The sequence below is a fragment of the Lithobates pipiens genome, unplaced genomic scaffold (assembly GCF_037356315.1).
Source record: "Lithobates pipiens isolate NorthernLeopardFrog02 unplaced genomic scaffold, aLitPip1_a1.2 Scaffold_18, whole genome shotgun sequence".
Classification (NCBI taxonomy): domain Eukaryota; kingdom Metazoa; phylum Chordata; class Amphibia; order Anura; family Ranidae; genus Lithobates; species Lithobates pipiens.
Genome location: NW_027507758.1, coordinates 521,064,771 through 521,087,758, shown reverse-complemented (window position 1 = coordinate 521,087,758; position 22,988 = coordinate 521,064,771).

The window sequence follows — 22,988 nt, the reverse complement described above, 5'->3', positions numbered from 1 at the left end:
ACCAGGAAGTACCGCATTTATCGGTGTATTACACGCGCTGGCGTATAACACGCACCCCAAGTTTAGGAGGGCATTTTAAGGAAAAAAACTTTTAGGAGAAATGTTTAAGTAAAAAAACTTATATTTAAATGCCCATCAATGCAGCCTTATCAGTGTCCATCTGCAGCCTTGTCCCTCATTGCCCAGTGCAGCCTTGCCCAGCGCCTTTGCAGTCTTGCCCAGTGTCCATCTGCAGCCTTGCCCAGTGCCTTTGCAGCTTTGCCCAGTGCCTTTGCAGCCAGTCTTTGTGCAGCATTGCCCAGCCACTGATTATTTAAAATTGGCGCCGATCTCCGCTGACTGAGCGGAGATGAGCGAGCACCGCTGACATACAGAAAGCCGAGTTTACTCGGCTAGACTCGGCTCCTCTTCCACTTGGATAGTGGGGATAGAACCTGGACTCACGGCGCCGGCGCCGTTCATCCTCTGCAATTTTCTGAATCTGTGTTGCTGTGTACTGCGCATGCGCAGTACACAGCGGACACTATCCGATGGAGGACGTTATTAGACAAGACACTGGAACTGGAAACAAAGCATCGGAAAATGCTGCCAGGAGTTTCTGTATCCCACCACAGAGAGAAACAAGTCCCTTGTAACTAGGGCTGTTTCCATCCTGACAATTATAAATATGTGATTTTTAAATATTCTTTTGCTCTGACTGATCAGTGATTACAGGGTTACATTTAGCTTGTGTAGTTTGTGCATTGCACAACACAGTTTTTAGGGGTTTACCATGCCATTGTATTAATGTAATTTATGGGAACTGAATTGCACTAACCAATAAACAGCAGAGCTATAGTTTATACAGTAAGAGCAAGGAGATTCTGTGATGTCACATTCAAGTAACTTCTCATATCTCCAGACACCCAAAAAAGTACCGACAGCTTCTAAGAAACAGAAGAAAAGTTCAGACTGCCCCCCCCCCCCCTTTGATAAGGTGAAATATAATCCTAATTACTGATAAATTTACATTATGCAGATTGCAAGGCTAATTACATTGAGTCAGTGCAGCATTTTAGTCACACTTATAGAATGCGTAATTCATGTATTTGGTTGATAAAGAGACAAGTTGTTGATTAGACGAAGGGGAAGAGTGCACATAAAAAGAAACACATTTTCCAGCATATTAGAAATATAGACGAGTGATGGCAGAAGAAAGATCAAGTGGTCCATTTTTAAAAAAAAATTTTGTCTGAGTATAGATTTGTGTTTGTCCCAAGAATATTTGAATCCAGTTAAAGCGGACTGTATCAAAGAAATGCTCTTTGTGACTATTTTTGACCATATGCTAAGTTGGCCTGCTATTACTCTCCCCATTTTCTACATCCTCATCAGCAAAGCGAATCACTCCAGTTATCACTGCGGATGTAATCCGAGGACATAATTGATTCCTTTGTATTGATTGATTGATTGAAGGTAATTCACCTCTTTCCCTAAGATAATCAGATTTGATTTTCATTGACTATACCCATTTTTATACATATACATTTTTTACTTTAGATTTTTCCTCATTTATATTTTTTTGTGTGTTTTTTTCTAAACAGAAAAAACTTCCCTTAAAATAACCTTTGTCTTTCTCTGCAAATCCTGAGGGGATCCGATGTGAAGAGGCTGGTTTTGACTTGCACAAACAAAATTTATAGATACCTTTTGGATTTTCAATTATGAGTAGGGATGAGATCGGTGTTCGAGTCGAACGCTTGTTCGACTCGAACATCGGCCGTTTGTCTGTTCGGCGAAATCAGAATTTTGTGGGCCATTTGCTCCATATTCGTGTGGAGTGAAAGGCCCACAATGCACTACGCCATCGCAGTGCATTGCTGGCTCATGATTTGCCAAGCATGCACTGTGACCCCGCATGCTTGGCCAATCACAGCGCCGGCAGTGAGGAGAGCCATAATTAGCCACAGGCAGGATGCCTGTGGCCAATTATAGCTCAGGGGGTTTAGTACACGATCCACACTATATAAGGCCGCCAGCGCGGCGGTCTTGTGTAGTGTGTTCTGGCGTACAGGGAGAGAGCAGCATAGGCAGGGACAGTGTGTTCTTTTCTTGTGAATCTGCAGCAGTTAAAGTGGGTGTTGTGTGCCTCCAGCACAGTATACACCTGTAGCTACCCTTTATTGCTGGTGTTCTCTAATACAGACATCTGCAGGAGTTAAAGTGCGTGTTGTGTGCCACCAGCACAGTATACACCTGTAGCTACCCTTTATTTCAGGTGTTCTCTAATATAGGCATCTGCAGGATTTAAAGTGGGTGTTGTGTGCCTCCAGCACAGTATACACCTGTAGCTACCCTTTATTGCTGGTGTTCTCTAATACAGGCATCTGCAGGAGTTAAAGTGGGTGTTGTGTGCCTCCAGCACAGTATACACCTGTAGCTACCCTTTATTTCAGGTGTTCTCTAATATAGGCATCTGCAGGAGTTAAAGTGCGTGTTGTGTGCCACCAGCAAAGTATACACCTGTAGCTACCCTTTATTGCAGGTGTTCTCTAATACAGGCATCTGCAGGAGTTAAAGTGGGTGTTGTGTGCCTCCAGCACAGTATACACCTGTAGCTACCCTTTATTGCAGGTGTTCTCTAATATAGACATCTGCAGGAGTTAAAGTGGGTGTTGTGTGCCTCCAGCACAGTATACACCTGAAGATACCCCTTATTGCTGGTGTTCTGTAATACAGGCATCTGCAGCATTTACAGTGGGTGGTGTGTGCCTCCTGCACAGTATACACCTGAAGGTACCACTTATTGCTAGTGTTGTTCTGTTTCTGTAACACAGGCAGGCAGCTGCAGTAATTACAGTCGGTGTACTGTGCCATCTGCTCAATGTGCACCTAAACCTACCCAATTGCTGGTTTTCCCATCTCTCTGCAGGCCATTACTATGTCTGGAAGGCCAACAAGGAGAGTCAGACAGTCACAAGCCAATAAAAAAGGGCAAGCAGGCTCTGTGTCTAGAGACAACAGTGCTGGTTGTGGATGCGGTGCATCGTCATCAGCACGTGGCCATGGGACACGCTTGTCCTTATTTTCGGCAGCTGGACGTGTTGAGCCGCATCATGCCAAAGACTTGGTAGAGTGGATGACGAAGCCCTCCTCATCCTCCTCATCCTCTCTCACCCAGGCTCAGAGTACTAGCAAAGCAGCCTCTTCCTCGTCTCAATGTCATTAGTCACTCCTTCCCTAGACCCACCATGTCCTCCTGAGGACTCCCCCGAACTGTTTGAGCACAGTGTTAGGTATGTGCTCCAGGAGGATGCCCAGCGTTTTTTTTTTTTTTTTTTAATTAATGTTTATTAAAGAAGAGAAGCGTGTACAAAGCATAACGATCAATACATAAACCAACATCAAGGGCAGCAACAGTATATCGTCAGTTACCATGGCATAGACAAATACACCCATCTCCTCTATTATAAAAGAGGGAATATAGTGGACAGAAACACGGGGAAGTAAAGGAAAGGGAAAATAAACAGGAAGAGAGAGACGAAGAGAAAGAAGGGGGGGGGGAAGGGGATGGGGGGGGGGGGTCAGACCATGCCCAGCGTTTTGAAGGCTCTGATGATACCCAGCTAGAGGAAGGCAGTAGCGTGAGCACAGAGAGAGGGGATGCTCAAGAAGGACAGCAATCTGGCAATCATGTTTCACCAGGTGCAGCATGCTCCCAGTTTTGCTCCAGTGATGAAGAAGGAGAATATGATGAAGTCACTGACTCCACGTGTATGCCTCATAGGAGAGAAGAGGGGGAGGAGGCTCATCTGCAAAGAGGCAGGGTGCCCTCTAGGGGCCAGCTTAGGGGCAGCACACCGACTGAATCACACCGCAGAGCTCAGCCTGTGCAGGGCACTGCCTTTGCGCATTATTCCAAAAGCTCTTTGGTGTGGGCCTTTTTTGAGATGAGTGCATCAGATCGTACAGCTGCTATTTGCAATATATGTCTCAAGCGTATCTCACGTGGCCAAAACATCAGCTGCTTGGGCACCACATGCTTGACCAGACATATGTTCACCTGCCATGCAGCTTGTTGGAAAGCTTACCTTAAAGACCCACACCAAAGAAAAAGGCAGACCTTTCCTTGCTCCTCATCAGCTGGGATCTCCAACCCCACTAGACCTTCAGTCCTCTCTGAAACCTGCACTGAGAGGAATGAAGGTGTAGAGTTAGGTGTGTCACAGCCAAGTACTTGCGGGCACTCTGCTAGCAGTAAACCCACGTCCGATTGTAGCAAGCAAATTTCCCTGCCCCAGCTGCTGGACCGTCAAAAGAAGTTCACTCCCAGCCATCCACATGCCCAGCGGTTGAATGCTAGCTTGGCTAAATTGCTAGCACTTCAACTGCTGCCTTTTCAGTTGGTAGACTTGGCCCCCTTCCGTGAGTTTGTGCAATGTGCGGTTCCTCAGTGGCAGGTCCCCAAAGCCACTTTTTCTCACGGAAGGCGATTCCGGCTCTCTACCGGCATGTGGAAGGCAATGTCCCTGCCTCTCTGGACAGGGCAGTCAGCGGTAAGGTGCATATTACCGCTGACTCATGGTGCAGCAGGCATGGACAGAGACGTTACCTATCCTTCACGGCCCACGGTACTTGCATGGGCTTCATTTAAAGTCCCAAACCTTTTGTTTCTATGTTTCAAATAGGGATGGAGGCACCTGATTGATTCTAATTGCCGTGGCATAGAGACCCTATTTTGCCATGACTCTTGTTGGGTACGGCATGTACAATGGGCCTTACACTGCTCCGTACATATACTCTATTTACAGACACCACATTACACTTGTAGCATTCCCCATTCTTTGACCAGCTGCTGATTCATGGGACTGCTTATGTTGTCTGTTAATCAGTAGCTGCGATGCACACTGGTGTTCCTCCCCTTCCCCCTTCATCCCAGCCATGGCTGGTTGGACTGGGGATTAGGCGGATCATGCACTGTGCATCGGCGCCACGCATCACGCCATACCGTGACGTCATCTCAGGGCGTCGCAGGGATCGGTATGCTCTTTCCATTCTTCGGCTGGTCACGTGGGATTGTTTGGAGCCACCCACGGGTGTGCGACGACGCCCGTGTTTAGGCGCCTTCCCCTGTTACCCTGTTGGCGTGACGTTGGTGGACACCTGCATGCACGTCATGCGGGCGCGCACTTATACCCCTCACTGTCCCATTTTTCACACAACTGCCAGTCACTTGCCGACATAGGTGTTGCTCCTTACGCATTGATTTTCTTATGACACTTAGTTTAAGGTAACACTCCGGTTTATACCGCTTTACCTTCATACTTCAGGGCACAGTGGGCTACCCACCATTCCTTCACTATTTATACTCCCTATCACTTTAGCAACCCCAGAATGTTTTCAATCACTTTTAATATTTTTAACCACTTCAATACCGGGCACTTAAACACCTTCCTGCCCAGACCAATTTTGAGCTTTCAGCGCTGTCGCACTTTGAGTGACAATTGCGCGGTCATGCTACACTGTACCCAAATGAAATTTTTATCATTTCATTTTTTTCCCACAAATAGAGCTTTCTTTTGTAGGTATTTGATCACCTCTACGGTTTTTATTTTTTGCGCTACAAATAAAAAAATACCGAAAATTTTGAAAAAAAATATGTTTTTTTTTTGTTTCAGTTTCAAAACTTTGTAAATAAGTATGTTTTCTCCTTCACTGATGGGCACTGATGGGCCTACACTGATGGGCACTGATAAGGCGGCACTGATGGGCACCAATGATGTGGCACCAATGAAGTGGCACTGATGAGGTGGCATTGATGGACACAGATATGTGGCACTGATAGGTGGCACTGATGGGCACTGATAGGCGGCACTGATGGGTGGCACTGATGGGCGAAACGGATGGGCACTGATAGGTGGCACAAATTGGCACTGATAGCTGGCACGGATTTGCATGGATGGGCGGCACAGATGGGCATGGATAGGCGGCACAGATGGGCATGGATAGGCGGCACAGATGGGCATGGGTGGGCACTGATAGGTGGCACGGATGGGCACCGATAGGCGGCACAGGTGGGCACTCATAGGCGGCACAGATGGGCACTCATAGGCGGCACAGGTGGGCACTCATAGGCAGCATTGTATTGTTATACTGTACTAATGGATGCCAATCAGTGCCAAACAATAATGCATGCCAATCAGTGATGCCCATTTTGGGCACTGATTGGCATCCATTATGGGCACTGATTGGCATCCATTGTGGCACTGACTGGCATCCCTGGTGGTCTTGGGAGAATTACCTATTGCTGGGCATCCCTGGTGGTCTGGTGGCGTCCCTGGTGGTCCAGTGTGGGCATCCTCGGGGGGCTGTGCTGATAATCGATCAGCACAGACCCCCCCCCTCTGTCAGATGCGAGTGAGGAAAAGCCGATCACCGGCTCTTCCTATTTACACTGTGATCAGCCGTGATTGGACACGGCTGATCACGTGGTAAAGAGTCTCCGTCGGAGACTCTTTACCGAGATCGTAGTTGCCGGGTGTCAGACTGACACCCCGCAATAACGATCGGCGCGCAGCGGCTCATAATCCTGATCACGTCATATGACGTCCGATCAGGATTATGCAACCACGTTGCCACCGTCAATTGCCTATAGGGCGGGCGGCAAGTGGTTAATATAGATTTATTTATTTATTATTTTTTATTTTTTCAGGGGTTGATGTGTGCACACTTGTTTTGTATGTAGGATTAGCCACCTCATTTCCGGTGTCAGGCTCATTTAGCAGTTCCCATTCCATCACACTGCATATCCCTTCCCAACTGCATGTCATGTAAGTGACTGGGATGGGTTACTCTTTTCTCCTGCTCCAACCAATTTTTTTTTACTATGTTGCTTTTATGCCATATACCTGATTTGCCATTATGTTCTTTTTAGACATATAATAGGTACCCGCTCCTGATGAGTGATTTAAATCACGAAACGCGTCGAGCTATATAGGAAGCCAACACACACGTCATCATATGCCACCAGTGTTGGACAGGACACACACATACTGATTGGCATTATAACTGCCCAACTAGGATGAGTCAATGGATTGGATTGTTGCAATGTTTATGTATGCATGCATATGCTAATTACTTATGACAGGTATATATATATATATATATATATATATATATATATATATATATATATATATATATGAAATTTCTTTTTACTAATATATTTATATTTCATGTAATGTGAAGGTTTACAATTTGAATAAATCTACTCTGTATTTGATTGATTAAATCTACTCTGTATTTCATTATTGATCATCTGCCTCATTTAAAGTCCCAAACTGTTTGTTTAATGTATCTTCTTCTTCCTCCATGGCCTCTTCCAGTTCTTTGTCCTTGGAACCAGCGGTGCTCCGTAGGCGTTCATGGGGCTACGCAAGTACACAGGCAAAAAGATGCCATGCTGTGCTTGCGCTGGTTTGTTGGGGGGACAGGAGCCACACTGGGGCAGATATTTTGTCAGCTCTGCAGGGGCAGGCCGAGAGGTGGATGTCGCAAATCCAGCTTAAGCCAGGAATGGTGGTCTGCTACAATGGCACCAACCTCCTCTCCGCCCTCCAACAGGGACAACTGACCCATATGCCCTGTGTGGCTCACATCCTTAACCTGGTGGTGCAGCGGTTCTTGGGCAGGTACCTGGGCTTACAGGATGTCCTGAGGCAGGCCAGGAAAGTCTGTGTGCTTTTCCGCCGATCATTTAATGCCAGTGCTCAGCTGGCTGAGCTCCAAAAGGAGTTGAACCTGCCCAAGAACCGCCTTATATGTGACATGCCCACCAGGTGGAACTCAACGTTGGCCATGCTGCAGTGGCTGCACACGCAGCAGAGGGCCATCAATGAGTACCTGCGCGACTACGGCACCAGAACAGGGTCAGGGGAGCTCCGTTTTTTTCACCACGCCAGTGGGGCATGATCAGGGATGCATGCACTGTCCTGTCACCCTTTGAGGAGGCCACGAGGATGGTGAGCAGTGACAGTGCATGCATTAGTGACACTGTAGCTCTTGTCCACCTGTTGGAGCACACGCTGCGTGGAATAATGGACAGGGCACTTGAGGCAGAACAGAGGCAGGAAGAGGAGGACTTCCTTGCTTCTCAAGGCCCCCTTTATCCAGACAGTGTTCCTGCTGTCCCACTCATCACACAGGAAGAGGACAAGAAGGAGGAGGAGGCTTGTCTCAGCATGGAGGTGGAGCCTGGCACTCAGCATCAGCAGCAGCAGTATTTTAGGGATGATTTACAGTCCGAAGAAACCAGTGACTTGTTCGTGGCTGGGAGGAGGTGGCTGCGGATCATGTTGTCCTTAGTGACACATAGGACTCTGGACGGAATGCCTCAGCTAACCTACACTGCATGGCCTCCCTGATCCTGCAAAGCCTGCGGAAGGATCCTCGTATTCTTCGGATCAAGGAGAGGGACCATTACAGGCTGGCCACTCTCCTTGATCCATGGTACAAGGGTAAGGTTGCGGACCTTATCTTGCTGTCGCAGAGGGAGCAGAGGATGAGACATCTCCGGGAGGCCTTGCAGAAAGGTCTGTGCAACGCGTTCCCAGAGACAGGGAGGTTACAAACTCCTGGTCGGGGACAACGTGTTGCTGAGGCTTCAGTCAGTCACAGAAGGAGCAGTGGAGAAGGTGGCCGCCTGACCGTTGCGTACAGACAATTTTTGTGACAATGTCACATCCCTTCAAGACTGCCTATGCTGATGCTGAGTGACTGTCCTGTTATGTTGACTGACTATCCTCTTCCTCCTCAATGATCCTGCTGATAGCTTGGAAGAACATTCTTGGTTCTGGGTGATGCCACCAGCCCAATTTTTCATCCCCTGTTTAACAGGGGCATGTAATTGCAGTTTTGGATGCAGTGCTTTGCAGCAGGGTTCATTTCTGCACTCCAACTAGAGTATATGGGAGAGGTTGCAGTGTCATGGCACCAGCACCAGTGTCTAAGGCCCAATTTTTCAGCCCCTGTTTAACAGGGGCATGTAATTAAAATTTTTGATGCAATGCTTTGCAGCCGGGCTCATTCCCGCACTCCAACTAGAGTATCTGGGAGAGGTTGCAGTGTCGTGGCACCAGCAAGCAGTGCCTAAGGCCCAATTTTCAGCCCCTGTTTAACAGGGGCATGTAATTACTATTCTTGATATAATATTTCACCACAGGGCCCGTTCCTGCGCCCACCGAGAGTAACTCTGAGGGCTTATAGTGTTGTGGCACCAGCACCACCAAAGGCCCAATTTTTATACCACTGTTCAACAATGGCATGTAATTACAATTCTTGATATAATCGTTCACAGCAGGGAGCTCCAGCGCCCACCAAGAGTCACTTAGAGGGCTTACAACACCTTAGGCCCACATTTCTGCAGAGCATATAGGGCAGGCCCCTACTTTCAAACATACAATTTACAAACGTCTCCTACTTGCAAACGGAAGGAGATAACAGGAAGTGATTTTAAAAAAGACGGACGGCCAAAAAAATTATACAAGGGTGATAACCCTTCCCTATGTTTCCAAAAAGCTTAAAAATAGATTTTTTGACTGGAGCTACACTTTAAAAATGTACCAGTTAAAAATTACAAACAGATTCTACTTAATACAACAAACCTACACAGTCCCTGTCTTGTTTGCACCGGCTGTATACTGCTGTTCTGAGTGTATAGGGCCTGGGTACGGGGTTCCCCTTAATATCCGTACATGACCCAAAGGGGCCGGTAATGGGCAGGGGGGGCTACCCATGCCATTTTTTTCTCAATGATTTTCATCCGTATAGCTGGAACCAGACATGACATTAAAACCGCAAGCAGTTTTAAATCACTTTTTTTCCGTTAAATGTCATTTTGTGCAGGGACACAGGAAACATGTGCCACTTCACAGGCATACTATAGACACCCCCCAGGCACGATATTTAAAGGAATATTTCACTTTTTTTTCACTTTAATTTTTCATTAAAATCAGTGCTCCCAAAAAAACTTCAGTTTTAAAAAAAAAAATTGGCATTGACCCATGTCCCCTGGGGCAGGAGCCGGGTCCCCAAACCCTTTTTAGGACAATATCTTGCATATTAGCTATTAAAATTAGCACTTTTTACTTCAAACATTTGAGTCCCAAAGACTTCAAAGGGGTTCTAAAGTTTGCACTGGGGGGTGTTTTCTCCTCTCTCTCCCATAATTCCATATTTACCATTAAGAATATATGTCTTTTTGATGTCCCAAATGCCATATATTTTTTATATATTTTTTGATATATTTTGATACTTCTTGCTTAAACTATTTATGAATGCCATTTCTATGGATTTACTTACAACATGAGCGTTAATCTAAATCTTTTGTGATTTATAGCATACTAGATGCCACACCCTTAGTCTCCTGAAGAAGCTCCGCCGAGCGAAATATTTTGAGAATGTGGTATTATCAATGCATTGTGTCTCAGTGAAACAGTTGATTTTTTTTAAATTTGAGTTTGTAATAAAATTTATATCAGGGTAGAGTTTATCCCAGTTGCTTGAAACTGTTGACTTCAATAAAAGTCTCTCTCTATGTGCACAGTCCAGGGAACAGCCGCTCGCAACTGGACTCTTTAACTGTTGGATACATCCTTAAGTTTTGGGTTTAACAGCCAACAGGTAATTCTAGCTTTTCAAAGTCTTTCACGCAGGCTTGGTTGGAAACTTAGTTACAACTGGAAGGGTAGAAGTAGGAACTTTTCTTACTGTACTAGAATCTTTCAGCTTATCTGGCGGTACCGTAAGAATTGTGGATTCAATCAATGTCCATGGCAGCTCTGCTTCCTGGCTCTTACTGAGCAGCCAGCCTTGTGCGTGGCTCTCTTACCGAAGAGTCCTCCCCTGGTCGCATGTAGAGTTCCTGGGCCTCTCCAAAACCCACGACGGCACCGGAACACCTTAGAATCCTCCTTCCAGTTACTGCTCCTCGAACTAGCCAGTTCTGAGGCTCAGAAATGGATTGATCTGCACCCCAGGCCATGAGGGCCCCCAGGGCCTGGTCAGGAGGACCAGGACCATGGAGTCATCAACAACTTCTGGACCGGAACCCCGAACCACGTGACTTCAGCACCTTAAGTACCCCTTCCCGGATTATGCAGTGAGACAAACTCCCACATATGACGGCCTCCCGTTTAAACAGGGAATGCGCGCGATCGTGCGCGCGCATCCCTGTTTCTTCGGTGGCGGCGTGTCACGGAGACACCGCTCGCCACCGAAGGGGGTGAACAGCCATTCGTTATGGCTGTTTACCACGTGAACGGCCGTGATGAAGTCACGGCCGATCACAGATGGTCACACCCCGAACGTGCACGGCGCATGCGCGCGATCGCGAGCGCGCTGCACGTGCACGTCGGTGGCGGCGTGTTCCCCGGGAACACTGCTCGTCACCGATGCTGGTAAACAGCCATTGGCCGGCTGTTTACCCACGTGATCGGCTAAAAAATCTTCATTTTGCAAAGAATTGTGGGAAAAAATGACAACTTAAAAAAACTCACCATGCTACTTACTTAATACCTTGGGATGTCTACTTTGTAAAAAGGGGTCATTTGGGGGGTATTTGTACTTTCCTGACTTGTTAGTGTCTCAAGAAATGAGATACACCTGATGTACTGAAGGCCTCATCAGAAGTGATCAATTTTCAGTGATTGGCACCATAGTTTGTAGACTCTATAACTTTCACAAAGACCAAATAATATATACTAATGTGGGTTATTTTTACCAAAGATATGTAGCAGTATAAATTTTAGCCAAAATTTATGAAGAAAAATTACTAATTAGCAAAAATTTATGACAGAAACCAAGAAAAATGCATTTTTTTCACAAAATTTACGTTTTATTTTATTTATAGCACAAAAAATAAAAAACCCACTAGTGATTAAATACCACTAAAAGAAAGCTCTATTTGTGTGGAAAAAAGGACGCAAGTTTCATATGGATACAGTGTTGGATGACTGAGTAATTGTCATTCAAACTGTGAGAGCGCTGAAAATTGGTCTGGTCAGGAAGGGGGTGTAACTGCACTGTATTGAGGTGGTTAAAGTTTAACATGTCTGTGAGTCAGACTGAAATACCATTTTTGGATATTTTATTAAAAGTATTTTTATATACTAAACCAACTGATCCCAACCAACTATTATTATCTTTCAGTTTTCACTCCCCAGGTGTTTTCCAGTCTATCTTTGTAGCCAACTGGCTTGTGTATCCCGTATTGTCAGTGATCCTAATACACGAGAGATCAGATTGGATGAAATGGAAGACAAGCTCCAACAAAGAGGTTATTCTCACAGAGAGGGGTAATTTAACCCATGTGAAACATAAACTGTTACATTCTCGGAGGTTGCTGCTTGTCTCCCAATTTCATCCTTTTTCTAATCGTATTTTCAATATCATTAAAAAATATTGGTCTATTTTAACTACCGGATATCTATCTGTACAAGAATTCTCTTCTCCGCCTTTACCCTTCTATCGTAAGGGACGTACTATCTATGACAGACTAGTCAGATCTGACCATTTCTGTCCTCCAGCACCACCTACTACGTTCTTAGGACCCCGCAACTTTGGCTGTTATCCTTGCCTTCCTTAGTTGAATGCATTGTAATAGCATGATAAAAGGTAAATATTTTACTCATCCACATAAAGGTTATAATATTTGTATCAAGGACCATTATACATGTCAGTTGTCTTATGTGGTGTAGATTATAGAATGTCCTTGTGGGTTGTTAAATATAGGAGAGACTACACAGAAAGTCAAAGAGAGAATTGCTCAGCATTTTGTTTCTATTAGGGATAAACTCACTAAGTTACCTTTGGCGAGACACTTTGTGGAGAGGGGACCTTTAATTTCACAGCTTTAAAATTCATGGTAAAAGCTGGACTATCAAAGAATAGATGGGGAGGCAACAGGGAGTTAGTCTTGAGAAAATATGAGACTTATTGGATGCGTAATTTAAATACATTATAGCCTAGTGGATTAAAATCTCATTTTGATTTATACCATTTCCTTTCATTTATTTTGTGTTTTTATTTTATTTTATATATTTAGTTTTTTTCTATATATATCCATTGTGACTGTATATATTTAACTATTTTGTGGACTGACTGTATATAGATTTTAACCTCAGGTGCTTTCTTGCAGTGTACCCCATATGGATGAATGAGGCCAATCACACCTGCTAAACCATCGCTTTCAATATGCTTCTATTCCTATTCATAGGTTGTTTAATTGTTTTTCTTGCATCTAATTATGTAATTAGATAATTAATTCCAGGTGCTTATAGTGCTTAATATGTATTGGTGTAGTCATTCATTGTTAGATGTGTTCTGCTCTGAAGAAGCGCGCGATCCGTCCAGGAACTGTTAATATGGAACACTACAGCTACTACTTGTTTGTATGATTTTCTTTTTCTAAATACATTTTTTTTAAGTGCAGCAATTCCTTTTTGCTTTATATATATATATATATATATATATATATATATATATATATATATATATATATATTACAAATAAATTGTATAAAACAGGAACCAATTAATTAATCATTACACATCAAAAACACATGATACAATCAGTTTTAGCTGTTTCACAATGGTAGCTATCAAGTGACATTCATTTCTCACTCCAAAGGAGGAGAAAATTAACCCATAGAAAAGCGGTTACAAAAAATAAATAAAATTAGAACAAAGTAACAAAGGACATTGTTTTAAAACACAAACAAAAGCAATATTGTTATTGAAAAAAAAAATCATAAATAAATAAACAATGTACACAGATGGAGATGCTGTTTTTTAACCCCTTCTTAGGCTACTCTAGACCATATAAATAATGACAGATCACTCAAAGATCATCTTATGCATCGCATAGTAGTCCATTATGTGTCACTTACCTGACACAGGAGCCAGCGAAGTCACTGCTGTCCCCTGTAGTCCAGCGCATCCATCTTCTCAGTGGGTCTCGCTGCTCCGTCGCTGTCATTCGGCAAAGCCACAATGAAGTCACTCCCATGCATGCGCACGGGAGCCACAACTCACGGCATATCGCCGTTGACTGCGGCACGCTCAGTTTGCCTGCGCGCCGCTGACAGCGGTGCCTGTCTTTCGGCAAATATCTCCTAAACCGTGTAGTTTTAGGAGATATTTCTTGGACCTACAGGTAAGCCTTAATCTAGGCTTACCTGTAGGTCAAAGTTGGTTGTAAGGGTTTACAACCACTTTAAAGTGGATATAACCCCTCACATATACAGGTCACTCACTGGCACTAATGATCAGAGGCGCAGTAGCGCAGGGGATGTTTCCTTTCCTTTCTCCATTTGATTCAGTCGGGACACACACAGGCACAGTTCTCCGCTGCTGCTGCACCTCTGATACTGTACAGAGGGACTCGGGAGCAGCTGTCTGTTGTGTTGCTGTTAGTTGCGGACTGCAGAGGGAGTTGCCTAATCCGCCTAGTCCGCCTAGTGGTAGCACTGGCCCTGTCCCAGGTTTTCTTTTCATAGCGGCCTTCAGCTAGTCTGTATTGAGTCTGGTGTCTCTCATCTTTCTCTTGACAGATTCTCTGTGGGGTGTACAGTGCCTTGCAAAAGTATTCACCCCCCTTGGCTTTTTACCTATTTTTTTACATTACAGCCTTTAGTTCAATATTTTTTTTAATCTGAATTATATGTTATGAATCATAACACAACAGTCTAAGTTGGTGAAGTAAAATTAGAAAAATATATACATAAAACAATTTCTCAGAAATAAAAAACTGATAATTGGCATGTGCGTATGTATTCACCCCCTTTGTTATGAAGCCCAAAAAAAAGCTCTGGTGCAACCAATTACCTTCAGAAGTCACATCATTAATGAAATGATGTCCACCTGTGTGCAGTCTAAGTGTCACATAATCTGTCATTACATGCACACACATTTTTGAAAGGCCCCAGAGGCTGCAACACCTAAGCAAGAGGCACCACTAACCAAACACTGCCATGAAGACCAAGGAACTCTCCAAACAAGTAAGGGACAATGTTGTGGAGAAGTACAAGTTAGGGTTAGGTTATAAAAAAATATCCAAATCTTTGATGATCCCTAGGAGCACCATAAAATCTATCATAACCAAATGGAAAGAACATGGCACAACAGCAAATCTGTTGAAAAAATAGACGGCCGCACACCAAAACTCATGGACCGGGCAAGGAGGGCATTAGAGAGTAAGCACAGAGACCTAAGGTAACCCTGGAGGAGCTGCAGAGTTCCACAGCAGAGACGAGTATCTGTACATAGAGTGTGCTCCATAGAGTTGGGCTTTATGGCAGGGTGGCCAGAAGAAAGCCATTACGTTTAGCAAAAAACAAAATGGCACGTTTTTAGTTTGTGAAAAGGCATGTCAGAGACTCCCAAAATGTATGGAGGAAGGTGCTCTGGTCTGATGAGACTAAAATTAAACTTTTTGGCCATCTATGTCTGGCGCAAACCCAACACATCACATCACCCAAAGAACACCATCCCATGGTGGTGGCAGCATCATGCTGTGGGGATGTTTTTCAGCAGACGGGACTAGGAAACTGGTCAGAGTTGAGGGAAAAATGGATGGTGCTAAATACAGGGATATTCTTGAGCATAACCTATACCACTGTGTGTGATTTGAAGCTAGGACAGAGGTTCACCTTCCAGCAGGACAATGACCCCAAACACACTGCTAAAGCAACACTTCAGTGGTTTAAGGCGAAACATGTAAATGTGGTGGAATGGCCTAGTCAAAACCCAGACCTCAATCCAATGGAATATCTGTGGTCAGAGTTAAAGAATGCTGTTCACAAGCACAAACCATCCAACTTGAAGGAGCTGTAGCAGTTTTGAAAGAGGAATGGGCAATAATTTCAGTGATAAGATGTGGCAAGCTCATAGAGACTTATCCAAAGTGACTTGGAGCTGTGATAGCTGCAAAAGGTGGCTTTACAAAGTATTGACTTTAGGGGGGTGAATAGTTATGCACATTGATATTTTCTGTTATTTTTTCCTATTTGTTATTTGCTTCACAATAAAAAAAAACTTCAAAGTTGTAAGCATGTTCTGTAAATTAAATGATGCAAATCCTTAAACAATCCATGTTAATTCCAGGTTGTGAGGCAGCAAAACACCAAAAATGCCAAGGGGGGTGATTCATTTTGCAAGGCACGGTCAGGCAAGTTTGCTGACCAATCAAGTACAGTGATACCATGATCATTAAACCAGGTGTTGATACTTTTGGCAGTGTGGGCCAAAGTCCTGCTGGAAAATGAAATCAGCATTCCCATAAAGTTGGTCAAAGGGAAGCATGAAGTGCTCTAGAATTTCCTGACATAGGGCTGCTCTGACTTTGGACTTGATAAACACAGTGGATCAACACCAGCAGATGACATGGCTCCCCAAATCATCACTGACTGTGGAAACTTCACACTAGACCTCATGCAACTTGAATTCTGTGCCTCTCCACTCTTCCTAAAGACGCTGGGACCTTTATTTAAAAATTAAATGCAATATTAACTTTTCATCCAAAAAATAGGACTTTGGATTAATGAGCAACAGTCCAGTCCTTTTTCTCCTTAGCCCAGCTAAGATGCTTCTGACATGGTCTGTGGTTCAGGAGTGGCTTGACACAAGGAATGTGACAGTTGTAGCCTATGTCGTGGACATGTCTGTGTGTGGTGGATCTTTAAGCACTGGCACCAGCCATAGCCCACTACATGTGAATCTCCCCAAAATTCTTGAGTGGCCTTTGCTTCACAATCCTCTCAAGGCTGTGGTTATCCCTGTTGCGTGTGCACCTTTTTCTACCACACTTTTTCCATCCACTCAACTTTCCATTAATATGCTTGGATAGAGCACTCTGTGAACATCCTGCTTCTTTAGCAATGACCTTGTGACTTACCATCGTAATCATTAGTAAAACCTCCACCATTTCTCAAAAAGAATATTGGGGAACTAGAGAAAGTGCAGAGAAGGGCAACCTAACTGATAAGAGGCATGGAAGAGCTCAGCTATGAGGAAAGATTGGAGAAACTGAATTTATTCTCTCTTGAGAAGAGGAGATTAAGGGGGATACGATCAATATGTATAAATAATAAGGGGTCTATATAGTAAATTTGGGATTGAGTTATTCACTTTAAAGGTCATCACAGAGGACGGGGGGCACTCTTTACGTCTAGAGGAAAAAAGATTTAATCTCCAAATACAGAAAGGTTTCTTCACAGTAAGAGCTGTGAAAATGTGTTATAGACTCCCTCCAGAGGTGGTTCTGGCCAGCTCAGTAGATTGTTTAAAAAAAGGCCTGGATTCTTTCCTAAATGTATATAATATAACTGGATACTGACATTTATAGGTAAAGTTGATCCAGGGAAAATCTGGTCGCCTCTCTGGAGATCAAGAAGGAATTTTTTCCCCTGTTGTAGCAAATTAGAGTATGCTTTGCTGTTTTTTTTTTTTACCTTCCTCTGGATCAACTGTGTGTGAAGGATTGTGTATATGGGATTGTATTTTTTGTTGAACTAGATGGACTTGTGTCTTTTTTCAGCCTAACTATGTAACTATGTAGCCATCCTTGTGGAGTGTGTCAATGACTGTCTTCTGGACAACTGTCAAGTCAGAAGTCTTCCCTATGATTGTGTAACCTACTGAACCAGACTGAGAGACCATTTAAAGGCTCAGGAAAGCTATACAGTTTTTTTGAGTTCATTAGCTGATTAGAGTGTGACACCATGGGGGTTATTTACGAAAGGAAATCCACCTTGCACTGCAAGTGCACTTGGAAGTGCAGTCACTCAATCTAAGGGGTAGATCTGAAATGAGTAGAAGTTCTGCTGATTTTATCATCCAATCATGTGCAAGCTAAAATGCAGTTTTTTATTTTCCTTGCACGTCCCCCTCGAATCTACAAAGACTTTACTTTCAAGTGCACTTGCAGTGCAAATTGGATTTTCCTTTAGTAAATAACCCCTATTGAGTCTACAATATTGAGCTTTTTACAATATTCAAATTTTCAGAGATTTGGGATTTTCGCTAGCTGTAAGCCATAATCATAAAAATTAAAGGAAAGAAATGCTTGAAATGTATAACGCTGTGTGTAATGAATCTGGATAATATATGAGTTTCACTGAATTGTATTACTGAAATGAATTAACTTTTTGATGATATTCAATTTTTTTGAGACACACCTGTATAAAAACAACAAATGGCGATTGACATGTAAAGTAATCTTTAATTTTATTATTGGTTCCTCTATGGGGGTGAGAAAATTTTGGACCATTAATAATACAATTACACTGGAGTCAATTTAAACAGGGGTATGAACCTGTATTGTGTGGTCTTAAAAAGTGACAACCGGACAGGTTTATGACTATTAAATTGCTCTGACAGATCTGACTAATCGGTCTAGTAAAGTCCTACCTCTTCTATATGGTGGTAAGGGAGGGGCATGAAATTCAGAAATACAGAGCCTTGAAAAAGTATTCACACCACTTGACATTTTTATGCATTTTGTCATGTTATAAACAAAAACATAATTTTCTTTTATTGGGATTTTATGTGATAGACCAACACAAAGTGACACATAACTGTGAAGTGGAAGGAAAATGATAAATGGTTTTCCAAATGTTTTACAAATAAATATGTAAAACGTGTGGTGTGCATTTGTACTCGACTCCCCCTATGTCAATACTTTGTAGAACCACCTTTCGCTGCAATTAGATATTGGGTATGTCTCTACCAGCTTTGCACATCTAGAGAGTGACATTTTTGCCCATTCTTCTTTGCAAAATAGTTCAAGCTCTGTCAGATTGGATAGGGAGCATCTGTGAATAGCAATTTTCAAGTCTTGTCACAGATTCTTAGTTGAATTTAGGTCTGGACTTTGACTGGGCCAATCTAACACATGAATAGGCTTTGATCTAAACGATTCCATTGTAGCTTTGGCTGTATTTTATGGGTCGTTGACCTGCTGGGGGGTGAACCTCTGCCCCAGTCTCAAGTCTTTTGCACACTCCAGAAGGCTTTCTTCTAATATTTCCCTGTATTTGACTCCATCCATCTTCCCATCAACTCTGACCAGCTTTCCTGTCCCTGCTGAAGAAAGTATCCCCACAACAGGATGCTGCCACCACCATGTTCCACGGTGGGGATGGTGTATTCAAGGTAATGTGCAGTGTTCGTTTTCTGCCACACATAGCATTTTGCTTTTAGGCCAAAAGATTTGGTCTCATCTTCCACATGTTTGCTGTGTTACCCACATGGCTTCTTGCAAACTGCAAACGGGACTTCTTATGGCTTTCTTTCAACAATGGCTTTCTTCTTGCCACTCTTCCATAAAGGTCAGATCTGTGGAGTGCACGACTAATAGTTGTCCTGTGGACAGATTCTCCCACCTGAGCTATGGAACTCCTCCTGGCTGCTTCTCTGATTATTGCTCTCCTTACCCGGCCTGTCAGTTTAGGTGGACGGCCATGCCTTAGTAGGTTTACAGTTGTGCCATACTCTTTCCATTTTCGGATGATGGATTAAACAGTGCTCTGTGAGATGTTCAAAGCTTGTTTTTTTTTTTTAACCTAACCCTGGTTCTCCGTAACTTTTTCCATGACCTGTCTGGTGTGCACCTTCGCCTTCATGATGCTGTTTGTTCACTAATGTTCTCTAAAAAACCTCCGAGGGCTTCACAGAACAGCTGCATTTATACTGAGATTAAATTACACACAGGTGGACTCTATTTAGTTAGGTGACTTCTGAAGACAATTGGATCCACTAGATTTTAGTTAGGGCTGAATACATATGCACTCCACACTTTTCACATATTTATTTGTAAAATGTTTTGAAAACAATTTATCATTTTTCTTCCAATTCACAATTATGTGCCACTTTGTGTTGGTCTATCACATAAAATCCAAATAAAATACATTTACATTTTTGATTGTAACATGATAAAATGTGGAAGATTTAAAGGGGTATGAATACTTTTTCAAGGCACTGTAGATGGATAATTATCATGTAAAATATACCAATTTTTTTTAAGGATACTATATATCCTAAAAGAAAAGGGATGGTACTGTGACACAAGTGGTATCCTACTTAATCCTGAAATACTTGTACATGATTGAATTAATTTAACTGTCTCTCTCCTAACTAAATGTGAAGGATATCCCCTTTGAGTTAACTTTTGTTCCCTTTCCACAAACCTTTTCACAATTCCCCAGATCTGTCACAATTCTGGTAACCCTGGACAATTGACTTTTAGGAATGGACTTGAATACCCCAGGTGGATGAAAACTCTTATTGTGTAATAATTGATTTTCATCAGTGGGTTTTGTATGTAAATCACTCACTACCCAGTTCTCATGTATTTTTAAAGATGTATCAAGAAAGGAAACCTGTTCCCTACTCCAGATAATGTTAAACTTTAGACTCGGTAATAAGTAATTTATTGAAGAATGGAACAATATCTATCTATCTATATATATATACACACACACACATACATATAGTCAGAGCCCTATGACCGGAGAGATGTGAACAACATAAACATGCCACAAGACTAACAACATAAAGTAGACCTGAAGTGTGCCCTGGTCTGCTGGACGGTATGCTAAGAGAAGGGGGCAAAAGACTTGGATAGGGAGGTAATTATTTAATTGAGCTGGTAACGTACTACTGGGCAAGCTTGCTGAAGGCTTGCAATGTTTCTGCTTGTGGATTTGGAATGTATCGGGCAAAGCACACGGAATTTCCACCTGCCCACTCTCTTGATGACATAGTCGGGGACCCCGTGTTGTGATGCTGCTGATGGTGCTCCGATCCGGAATGAATATTCATATTATTGGCCGGGGTCAAGGCCTAAGTTAAGCAAGAGGATCCTAATGTGTCTGATAAATTGGCTACCACTCAGAGGGTTGGTAAGGAAAGGTAGCAATGGGTTAGACTCCGACAGGTCGGGCCGATGATATAATGACTGGTCTAGAATGGCCACTGGGCACCAGGCGTTGTGAGTCTGGAATAGCTTGATATCTAGCCTGGGACTGGACTGTTGCGTTTTTGGACACTACGAGGTGCAGGATGACGTGATTGTGATGGCCTGTCAGATGGTGTCTGTAAAGTACCTGACAGCCGGGGCCAGTGACGGTGAACTCGCTCGGACGTAAGAAGCCATAAAAGGCCAGGTAGATGGCTGCTTGAAGGACCAGGCTGGGCAGTAACCAGAAAGCGGAACGTGACAGGATGGTAGACATGTCTCCAAAGATGGTGCTAGTGCCGGGTAGTTGCTTGCTACTAGTTTTGGGGTTGCTGCCTGTGGATACTGCGTAGGATGGTTTTGACTGTGTGGGCAGAGAACAAGGATTGCTTGGTAGGGTCCTGTAAGGAGACGAAATGCTGGATGCCAGCTTAGTAGAGTCTGATGGTATTATGTGATAGAGCCAGCTGCGTGTGGCAGTATGATATGAAAGTCAGGATGTATTTAACCTCCCTGGCGGTAATATTATTTCAGATTTTAGTTGCTGAAAGCGGTACACTTATTTTGCATGGACATTTGGCGTTTTATATTGTAGGCCTGTAATTCTTAGAAATAACTCACTTAAATCCGTCCAAACAAGAGTCTAATAGACATCCCGGGTATGATAAAATTTGAAATATGAAATCATAAATTATAATAATATATATATATTATAACGCTCGCAGGGAATGGAGCTCGGCACTGTCACAGATTGAGCGAGACACGGTGGCTCACTGATCACAGGGGACAAGGTAAGTAACCCCCTACATGGATCCAGCGATGTGATACCGAGTCTGGCTCGGGAATACTACTTATGGTAATTAAATCTCACCCCAAGCCAGACTCGGGAATACTGCCAGGAATGCTATTATCTCCCGACACTGCCCCAGGGGTTTGGGGCTAGGAACCTGCCGTAGGAATTCCAGGCTGTATGATATTCTGCAACACCCTGTAGGCCTAATGACTGATTTACAAGGCGGGTCGCATCGCGTAGGTGTTGCTTTAATCCAGTGTCAGCTGTGACCAAGGTGGAATAGGAGATGTCGGTTCCAGGTTCCTGCAAGAAGAATGACGCAAAGTTAAAGGGGGATAGTGCGTCGGCCGAGACATTGCACTTGCCCGGGATATAGATGCAGTGCACTTTGAATTGATGCTGCAGGGATAGTTGCACCAGCCTGCATCGGAAGGACATGATGGCTAGGAATTTAATTTGGACCCGCCTATATTTATGATATTGGCTGTGGCCTGATTGTCAGTGGCAAACATCACTGTTTGCCCTGCCCAGGTGCTGCAGCCACAACAGGGTAGAGTTCAAATAGTGAGAAGGACTGTCTGAACCCGAGGATAAGGAGGATTTCTGGTTGCCATGGCCCTGCAAGCAATGATGGGCAAAAATTGCTGCAAAGCCTGTAGAGGCTGCGGCGTCCGTGGCTACCTGAGGTGACGAAGAGTATGTTGATGAAATGAACATTGATATGCCAGTTTGTGAGAAATTCGTCCCACATTGACAAATCTGCTATTGCTGCTGTGTCTAGCCTAGGAATTTGGTTGGGATCTTGCGCCTTCAAGAGGAAACTAAGAGGCGTGAGATGATGGCCAAATCGTTTTACAGAACAGTATAAAAATCCATACATATATCAATGCGTGGAATCATACATATAAATATATAGTCTGCACAACTACAAAGGTTTCATATATGGTTTTATAATGTGAACTCCAAAACGCCTGACATGTTTCAGGAAAACATTCCCTTCTTCAGAGGCATATCTAAGGAGAACAAATAGCTGTTGTCATTTATTTGTAAATGAACAAAACAATTGAGAATAAATCTCATATCAAGAGTAAATAGTTGTGTGTGAGTATATATATAAATGTATATCAAAGATGTTATCTACCGTAATTATTGATAGATCGCCCCACGGAGATGCACAGCCAGAAAGTTTTAGGGACCCATAGGT